At 42.5% G+C, this 10,644-nt stretch overlaps 1 protein-coding gene across 2 annotated transcripts in view; it reads right to left on the bottom strand.

The window, feature by feature from the left end:
- Positions 1-9,749, bottom strand: part of LOC105481958 (testis expressed 15, meiosis and synapsis associated) — an 86,593-nt gene extending 76,844 nt beyond the window's left edge. The window contains exon 1 of one of the 2 annotated variants that reach the window (XM_011741753.3): positions 9,625-9,749. The gene's annotated coding sequence lies outside the window, so the exon portion shown is untranslated. Of the gene's footprint in view, positions 1-8,375; positions 8,856-9,624 lie in introns of those variants that run through there. The other variant, XM_011741751.3, reaches the window with a different exon arrangement.
- Positions 9,750-10,644: the final 895 nt, after the last annotated feature.

The raw sequence follows: 10,644 nt of genomic DNA, 5'->3' as shown, positions 1-10,644 counted from the left end.
CACCAATCTAGATGATGAGGCACAGCAGAATTTAAGTATTCCAGGAAGGAAATGTCCGAGGATTACCAGTACATTTCTCATGGTGTTCATATTTATCGCATAGACTTTGTCTGTTGCCTCTCAGGGCAAAGGCAAGAGAGCAATTATGCTTTTAAACTATGTGGTTCAACTACTTTATTTTGATAATGTATATTATATAGTCTATGTTGAATCAACCAACCTCCAATATGAAGGGTTTCCCAAATGAGAAGCCAAACTGGCACTTAAAGATTTCCATGATTTTATGATGACTCAAATTATAATCTTGTTTTATGACCTATGCTGTATGGATGTATTTCTCTAAAAATTTGGGGCAGGCTCTCCTCTAAGCCCAAGAAGGATCCTGTATCTATCTAATTACATAGTCAAACGAGAGTAGACTTAAAAATAATTTACAAGTTTAAAAGACTGTCCCAAGAGCCCAGGTTATGGGGAGGAGTACTTCCAGTCCAGCTGCTTTTCATCATGGGGAAAAAATCAAAGTTAAGGGGCCCCCAGGGGTTAGGACTCGCTTGGTTTCTTTCCCTTTGGAGTCTAGGAGCTGCGGTACAAACAGATTGAGTTCCACAAAAAGGCCAAGGTCATCCTGGCTGCAGAGAAAGGTGAGAAACAGCTCAACTTCTCACTGAAATCAATCCTTCAGTCCTAGTCCTTCCTTCAGCCTTCTCGTAAGTTCTGACTGGCTTGACTGAAACAGATCCACTCTACCATATAAAGTAAGCTAGCACAGGATACCTTGCAACTTATTCCACAAGGAAGATTACCTGGATTACCTACCCTTCTACAAATCAGCATTCTTTTTTCACCCCAAGTATTAAATATAACAAATGCCATCCTCTATGTTACTGATAGCGAAAAGCAACTGAGAATGGCAAAAAAGTCACCACTTTGCCTGCTTAAAGCCACTTGTCCTTCCTATGCAGATATAAACAGAGAGATAATTACCTTGCCAAGGTCCTTGAAATCAGACATGGTGTTAGAAGGGTATGAAACATGGAAGATGACTGTGCTAATAGGTTGTGAAAGATAAGGATAGATCAATCATGTACAACCCCAAACTGAGTGCATTCTCTGCTCAAACAGATGGAAATTAAATGCAAAAGAAGTTGGGAATTGTCATAAAAGCACAGGAATTAGTTGCTAATCTATTATGGTTATGAGGCTTTTTAAAAGACATTAGGGAAATACAAAGAAATAATCAGATGATTAAAGATAATGACACAATTTTCAAGGGAATTAATAACATACAAGTCTTGGGAAGGAAAGAATAATAAAAGGACCTTATTTAGGTCAGGAGCAATGGCTCACGCCTGTAATCCCAGCACTTTGGGAGGCTCAGGTGGGTGGATCAACTGAGGTCAGGAGTTCAAGACCAGCCTGGGTAACATGGGGAAACCCTGTCTCTACTAAAAATACAAAAACTAGCTGGGTGTGGTGGTGGGCGCCTGTAATCCCAGCTACTTGGGAGGATGAGGCAGGTGAATGGCTTAAACCCAGGAGATGGAGGTTGCAGTGAGCCGACATGGTGCCACTTCACTCTAGCCTTGGTGACAAGAGTGAAACTCTATCTCAAAAAAAAAAAAGAACCTTATTTAATCCTTGTAGAAAACATCAGTTTCTTTCCCCAACAACAAAGTAATTTTTGAAATTGGTCATATCTAAATATTCACACGATTCATTTTGATTAATGTAGGAAAACAGCTATATAGGTAATATATTTTTAACTAGAAATTTATAAATTTCTAACTAGGACTAACACTGAATCAACTTTTCCTCCCCCTGTGAGTTGTTTTCCAGTTAAAAACCACAAGTATTCCTCAGCTTCTCTTTTAATGTCAATGAGGTGTGCTTGAAGTCATCTTGCCATATAAAATATTCCTCCCATTTTAAAACATTAAACTATCTTTTGGTGTTAATTCAAAGAAGTCAACAGCTTTATTTTCCACATTTTAGTATGAGAAACATAGCTGCTGACCATTATTCACCTTTCATGATCTGCTGAACCTAAAATTTTAAAAAAGTGTTGCTAGATAAGGTTAAAACAAGTCGCCTAATTAATACTGTAATGGAGTTATGCCCAGAAAAACACTTAATACACAATTATAAATTTCTAAATGTATCTAATTACACATCTTTCTCATGAAAGAATGTTCACTTAAACATTTTCTTTAGGTACTTATATTAAATGTGGGGGTATCAAAGGTAACAACTAGCAATTCAGGTGCCTTCTTACTAATCTCCCTATCAAGAATGAATTTTAATATAACTTGTCTACTTCTAACATTCATTTTAAGATTCTACCTGACTTTAGTAACAAACAGGCTTCTCAAAAATTCTTCAGAAACTGATCGTGTCAAAGTACTGCAACAAACCTGGTGGGGATTATACTAAATAGACCAATTGGAGACTTCAAAAAAAAAAAAAACAAAAACCCCCCCCCCAAAAAAAAAAAAACATGTAGGCAAAACTTGAATACTACTGAGTCCCCAGGAGAAATAAACTGGAGTACTGGTCATCAGCATTTTAGGCAGAGAATGAACTCTTGGGATGCTGCTATTCTTTTGTCAGACTAAAAATTTTAGTCCTGCTTTTGAATTGTCATATTAAATACAAGATCACCAAAACAGAGTAATTTTCAGATCTGCAAATTTGTAGCAAGCAAATAATTTTCCTCTAAAAATTTTAGCATAATTCAGATAGATTTTTTTTTAAGAGAAAATTATTTCACTTATTCATGCCATGGATAAGAGATATTTTTGGTGGCAGTTTGGTGAAGCCAGACCACCTAGTCTGTGGCTCACGCCTATAATCCCAGCACTTTGGGAGGCTGAGGCAAGTGGATCACTTGAGCTTAGGAGTTCAAGACCAGCCTGGGCAACTTGGCGAAAACCTGTCTTTACAAAAAATACAAAAAAAAAAAAAAAAGCTGGGCATGGTGGCACACCTGTAGTCCCAGCTGCTCGGGAGGCTGAGGTGGGAGGATTGCTTGAGCTCAGAAGGTGGAGGTTGCAATGAGCCTTGTGATCCTGCCACTGCACTCCAGCCTGGGTGAGAGTGACACCCTGTCTCAAAAAACAAAACAAACAAGAAACCCCCCAAAACCCAAATTCTATCTGCCCGTTACTGACTGTGCAACGTTAGAGCCATTACCTATTCTTTTGTGTCTTAGTTTCTTCATATGTAAAATGGGGAAAAAGTAACAGTATTTAGTAGGTTAATTCAGTTAATCAATACTCTTCTGCTATATTGATTAATACAACACACAGAACAGTGACTCATTTATGGTAAAGTGCTATATAAGTATTGGCTATTATTATTAATATGTGTTTAATAAAATAAAGAGGCATAATATTTTAATCCACACAATTTAATCTTAATCATCTAACATTCCTCCATTCATCTTCAAATAGTTATGTCATGTACTGACCTGGGAAGTTTTTGTTTCTGTTTTAGCCTTAAAATTTTGAGAACAAGCGGCTGTGCGCAGTGGCTCATGCCTTTAATCCCAGCACTTTGGGAGGCTGAGGTGGGCGGATCAGAAGGTCAGGAGATCAAGACCACCCTGGCTAACACAGTGAAACCCCATCTCTACTAAAAATACAAAAAAAAAAAAAAAAATTAGCGGGCGTGGTAGCGGGCACCTGTAATCCCAGCTACTGGGGAGGCTGAGGCAGAAGAATGGTGTGAACCCGGGAGGCGGAGCTTGTGGTGAGCTGAGATTGTGCCACTGCACTTCAGCCTGGGCGACTCCATCTCAAAAGAAAAAAAAAAAAAAAGAGAGAACAAGCATATATTAAAGTGCCTGTATCTGTACCTTGGATAAGCAAGCATGTAGTACATTAGGAAAAACTAAAACACTAGGTTTAACTGCTGGGAATAGGCTTGAAAGACCCATGAAAAAGACAATACTACAGAAGACAGTCAACCAAAATAAATTATAATCAGATATTCTCATTTTACGTATGAAAATTTTCCATTTTACACATGAAAAAACCGAGACACAGAAAGACACTAGGTTTAATTGATTGGCATGGGCTTGAAAAACACACAAAAATTGCATTTTCTAGAGAGAAAAACGGATTTGAGGAACTTAAAAAAATTTTTTTTTCCTTTGATCTTCACTTAAGCTGATTCTTATTCCTTGGCCAAATGTGACTTTATACAAAACATACCACACAGATGTAAAGGTTGTATAAATCTTCACAATAATACCATTCTAAACTCAAAGAGTTTATAGACTTTCCTGATCAACATTACCTTAAGCAATTATACCACCGAAGATTTGTTGTTGATTTAATAAAAGTGTTCTCCTTATTTAGAGACAAGATCTTGCTGTGTTGCCAAGGCTGGAGGGTGGAGTGCAGTGGTGCAATCATGGCTCATTGTGTGCCTGACAGCATCACAAGAGTCAAGTTCATTTTTCTGCCTAGAATGCTGTGATCAGTAGTACTCCAGTTTATTTCTCCTGGGGACTGGATAATATTCAAATTTTGCCTACAGTTCTCTGCAGGCTTCAACTCTTGGGCTCAAGCGATCTTTCCACCTCAGCCTCTTGAGTACTTAGGACGATAGGTGCATGCCAGGATGCCTAGCTAATTTTTATATACATATATATATTTTTTTTATTTTTTGAGACAGGCGTCTCCGTTTGTCACCCAGGCTGCTGTGAAGTGGCACGATGATGGCTCACTGCAGCCTTGACCTCCCAGGCTCAAGTGATCCTCCCACCTCAGCAACCTTCCCCCTCTACCCAGGAGCTGGGACTACATGCATGTGCCACCACGTCACGCTAATACTTAAATTTTCTGCAGAGATGGGGGTCTCACTACATTGCCCAGGCTGGTCTTGAATTCCTGAGTCCAAGTGATCCTCCCACCTTGGCCTTCTAAAGCGCTGGGATTGCAGGCATGAGCCACTGTGCCTGACCTTATTTTTAAAGTTTTTGTAGAGGCAGGGCATTGCTATATTGCCAAGGGTGGTCTCCAACTTCTGGACTCAAGCGATCCTCCTGCCTCGGCATCCCAAAATACTAGGATTACAGGTGTGAGCCACTGTGCTGGCCTGCTTTCTCTCTTTTGACTTGCTCTATTATATTAATGGCACAAAATTTATAGGAATGTTTTCATCTATATATATCAAGAAAATATTTGCCTATATGTCTCCTTTACATATAATTCATTTTTTTCTCATAGTTCTTGCTATGATCCTACATTAAATGCTTACATGAGCTTGAAGTCTCTCTCTAAACAAGGCTTTACTGTAAGCCACAAAGTGAACATGGCCCCATCCAGAAAAGAGGTTACAAGGTCCAATAAATGTGAACTAACGAAAGAAGTGAAGGATTGGCAGTTAAAAACATGTTTGAATCCTAGCTCTTTCACTATTTAGCTACTTCAGTTCATAAAACTGAAATGTGATCCTCTATCGATATTACTGCTAACTTTTTGATAAGAGGGGTGTCTCACATGCTTTAAAGAATCTGATGAAGTCATACATCTTTTCTTCAACAAAAATTAACACAATCCACATATTTTTGCATACAGTTAGGGGCTTCAAGTAATCACTGAAGTCCATGTATCCTAAGAACCCTCTAGAAAACTGGATTGCCATGGTTCCTGTTGTTTTAATATAAAAATGCCATTTCTGCATTCATATTCTCTCTCTCACACACCCTTAAAGTCTTGCTGTGCAAACTGTAAATGTACCAGAGCTCACAAGCTTGCACTTTTAAACACATAAAAGAAATGAAATTTTATTTTCATTGGCAAAGTTTCCCCCCTTGAGGCACGTTAAGAGTGATTGTGTGTAGTTTTAGATTTATATCAGGATGAGCTACTCAAATCAGTGATTTTATTAATCATTATCCTCAAAAATCTTCAAGTTTAAATACAGCAGCTTAATTAAACCTCAGATAAACCTTAAAAATCAAAATATGTTTTGTATACCTAGGGTCTAATAGGCACGAACAAAGCTATGCAAAACTAGGTTTGGATAAGGATTTAATTGTCCACATATATTCACAGTCACACTGGTGAAAGCAGTAACTGCATCTGTGCCAAAGTCTCAGCTGCTGTAATTAAAGACAGATCCCCCCAACCCCTCCCCCGACCCCCATCAGGAGCAGCTAGCTATCATTACTTTCAAAGGGCAGTAATTACAAAGGCTTTGCATTATGTGGATTACACATTCCAAGGATATAGGATTGCTACCAGACGTCGGGGACTATCCTAATAAGCAAAGTTGTTCATTAAAGCAATCATCAAATTTATGTATAAGTTTTAAATTTTCTAAACTTTGCTCAGTTTGTCATGCAAGTTTACCTCCCTTTGTGAAATAGAGCTATTTCTGAAAAGTTAATTTCTGATCATCTCGCCCTACTATTTGACTAACTTTATAAAGCTAGAAGTATTATTACAAAGCGAGAGTAAATCACCACAGAACATCAATTTTAAACATGCTTAATTGAACCAAAAAATTAGTTCCTCTTTGATAAAGACAGGTAACGAAATACAAACGAAAGAAGATTAGGTTATTTTTCACCTTTGGTATCACATTTAATAGATTTAGAGGAAAACTAATCCCAACTTCGCAACACTTTCAGGGGCTGGAGATTTAATGAGATTCCATGAGACCTAACAGGATAACACGTAGGCACTTCAAATCCCCTATATCATCCTTCATAAAGCCAAGGTATTTTGAAATAAATGAGAAAGAAGAACATAGCAAAAGCAGACCAAAGCAGTACATTTACCAAAAATTATAACTGCCAATTTTCCAAAATTTTTGGGTATTGTGAAAATCATGATTGTTTTCTCCAACTTAAAAAAATTTTGCAATCCAGTATAGTATATCATCCTTCAGTACAATTAAAAACAAACAAGCAAAAAAAAAAAAAACCGTTAAAGTGCCCAGGTACACTAGTAGGTGTGCTGGGAGAAAAAGTGACCTTCGGATCTCCTGAAATTGAGTAAAAGCACTATAATTATACTTTACTGATTGTGTAAAACATTTTTTAACATACTAAAGCCATATACTAAAGCGGAAATTATCACTAGCTGCTAGGATTAAAATTTCAAAAAGTATCAATGGAAGTTCTTACGTTTTCTTCCTACTGGCCGATAAGACTCCTACAGGTAATCTCTTACGTGTGCCTAGTTCCATGAATTCTTTTATAGAATTCATCGGGTCTCACTCTGTCGCACAGGAGTGCAAGTGATGGAATCACAGTTTCCTGCAGCCTTGACCACCCGGGCTGAAGCAATCTTCCCACTTCAGCCTCTCAAATAGCCGGGGACCACAGGCTTGCACCATCACGTCTGGCTGTTTTTTCTTTTTTCTTTTTTCTTTTTTTTTTTTGGTGGAGACGGGGACTATGTTGCCCAGGCTGGTCTTGAACTCCTGGCCTCAAGCAATCTCCCACTTTGGCCTCCCAAAGTGCTAGGATTACAAGGCATTATTTGGCACCCACCCAAATAATTTATTTAAAAAAGAAAACATACATGGGTTTTGATGCTTAACACTCTCCCTCAAATTCTGACATCTTTATGATTAGGAAGGGTTCAGATTTTTAAATATCTACAATAAGATAAAGAAAGATTTACGTTTTGTTTTTTAATTACAGGCTTTTTAAAAAGTGAGCAATAACAAAGCATTATACGTATCTCTAAATACTGATTTCACTCCTCCAGTTCCCTTAACTTCAAACATTAAAACGAACTCTTCCTTTCAAGCAGCGATGATGTATTTTGGATGAACCCTTAAACCTTTAAAACATATCCAATAAATTTAACTATTTTCTCAATGTGAACTCAATGACATTTTAATTAAAACTTGTACCACTTTATTTTTATTTTTTTTTGAGGCAGAGTCTCTCTCTGTCGCACAGGCTGGAGTGCAGTGGCGCAATCTCAGCTCACTGCAACCTAAAACTCCCAGACTCAGGCGATTCTCGTGCCTCAGCCTCCGGAGTAGTTGAGATTACAGGCGCGTGGCAATACGCCGGCTATTTTTTTTTTTTTTTTTGGATAGAGAAGGGGTTTCCCCATGTTGCCCAGGCTGGTTTCGAACTCCTGGGCTCACGCGACCCGCCCGCCTCGGCCTCCCAAAATGCTAGGACTACAGGCGCTGAGCCACCGCGCTCGCCAAAGCTTGTATCACTTCTCTTCCTTCTCCACCAACACAGAGTCGTCAAAAAGGAAATTCAAAAATTAAAACAAGCGAAAAATGGTACCACTTCTACTTCATACTTTGAAACAGTCCCATATTCACCCATCACCCCCAAAAGCAATCAGTGCACTTAGGGCGTTGGGGTGCTCCACACTGCCCTTGGAGCTCACCATTTTTGAACTTGAAGGGCACCGTAGTATCTTCAAAGCCTCCCAGTTGCCAACGACCTCAGCTTCTCCACTTTCTCGATCATCATCCCTGGGCACTGTCTCCCGACACAGCCAGCGCGGTGGCCGTGCGCCTCAAACCCAGCATTCCAAACGCGGAAACTCAACCCCGAGCGCAATAGGAGACGATGGAAACTGCCTGAAAGGATCTGCGCAGGGCTGGGCTTGGGACGCGGCTCACACGAAGCTGAGGCAGGACTCTCTTCCTGCACCCGCACTACGCCGGGACCCGAGGGGTTTCACTCCCTTCCCACAGCCGAGCCAGGAAGCCAAGAGCCACCAGGGCGAAGCAGCCCCGCAAAACCTCCACTCAGCCTTACAACCGCCACAGCGCCGGGACACGCGGCACCGCATCCCGGGCGCGCCAGTCCTCATGCAGTCGGGGGACGCTCCCCTCAGGCGCCCGCGTCGGAGCCCAGCGACCCCCACGCCCCCGCGCCGCCCTCACCCACCGAGGCTCCCCCGCGTCCACCGGCTCCTGCAGCGAGACAGCCGGCGGCCGGCGGGCATCGTCCGAGCGCGGGCTCTGCAGGGGAGGACGAGGCGCGCGGACCGCCAGTCACCGGGTCGGCGTTCCCTGCCTCAGCGCTCTGGGGTCTCGAGTCCCGCACGAGTCCCGAATTGCGGTCCCGGGCGGGGCGGGGCCTCCATGAAGCCCCGCCCCCGTCCCGCCCCCGCAGATATCCCCGCGCGCCACGGGGACTCCCACGCGCGCCATGGAGATCCCCACGCGCCCCGCGCAACCCGGTTGCCCAGCGCTGCCTTCTGCTGACTACAAACTGTGCCTCCAGGGATCCAGGGGCGAGGCTGAGGCCACCACCAAGTTGTGTGGCTTTCTCTTCTCGCTGCCTCAGAGCAGCGAGTTTCTCCTCAGCTGCAAACAAGGACGCAGGGCCAGCTCCGTGGGGCTCAGCGGGGGCAGAGGGAGAGCGAAAGCGCGGGAATCCGCGCATCTGAGGAAAGCTCAGCATTTCACCTGTAGATTTGGCTGCCCTGGCCCCAGAGTCCCTGAATCAATGATAATTAACATTTTTAAAATTTATTATTAAAAAAAAATTTAATCGGGAAGCCCCCGAGCCAGAAGAGTAGCGTCTGAGACTCCCCATAATTAACATTCTTCACTCCTTAATTTTATCTCACACCCAACGAGCTGCTCAACCTCCTCTCCTCACCCGCCACATTCCCCACAAACCTTGAGCTGTCTTCTTTGCTCAGTCAGTTCCTCAGACTCAATCTTAGCACGGTACAGAACTTCGCCCACTGTCTTCAGTGGAAGCCTCAGGAACACAGCAGCACCCCCGAGCGAGGTGCGCACACTGAGCGGGGAGCCAGGCAAGCAGTCGCGCTTGCGTACTGCGCCGGGGGCGGAGCCAGAGGCCCTGCACGTGGAAGCTCGAAGCCGGTAGGTGAGGCCTGCGCAGGAACTGACTCCTGAGAGCTTTTCCATGTCCTGAAGCGAACTGTGTGTGTTCCGTGCATACTCCGTGTACACGTAGTATGCCTTCAACAAAACGATCATTTCGTCATGGCTTTCTAATTTAATTCAAAAGGAGTTAGAAGATCAGGGAGGACTTCATATGTTGCTCAGCTAATGGCCAAATCCCTTAGCTAAGGCTTCAGCTTGGAGCTAACGAGTACATCCAAGTTTCAGGGATCTAAAGCATGAAGATTTTAACCAGGCTCATTCGGTCGGGCGTGGTGGTTCACGCCGGTGATCTCCGCATTTTGGGAGGCCAAGGTGCGTTCAGGAGTTTGAGACCAGCCTGGGCAACATAGTGAGACCTCCTCTGCAATAAAGAAAGAAAGAAAGAAAAAAAAATTCTTGCACTCAGAAAATTAATTCTACTTCATAGCACGGCTTATGAAAGCCTAATTCAGGGGCTATATAGATTATAGAATCAAAGTCTTCCAGTCCAGTCACTCAGATTTAATTTTACAATTGCAGGCCTGAGAGTCACTGCATCCTTCGATGGGTGAATCCTTTAGGGGTGAAGATGTTGGAGACACGCAGCTTAAAAGATGCAGTATTCAGCCGGGCAGAGTGGCTCACGCCTGTAATCCCAGCACTTTGAAAGGCTGAGACAGGCGGATCACCTGAGGTCAAGAGTTCCAGACCATCCTGACCAACATGGCGAATCCCAGTCTCTACTAAAAAATGCAAAAATTAGCCACGCATGGTGGCATGCACCGGTAGTCCCAGCTACTCGGGAGG

The sequence above is a fragment of the Macaca nemestrina genome, chromosome 8, assembly GCF_043159975.1.
Source record: "Macaca nemestrina isolate mMacNem1 chromosome 8, mMacNem.hap1, whole genome shotgun sequence".
NCBI lineage: Eukaryota > Metazoa > Chordata > Mammalia > Primates > Cercopithecidae > Macaca > Macaca nemestrina.
Note: the sequence above shows the minus strand (reverse complement) of the source record. Positions and strands in the feature narration are given on the sequence as shown.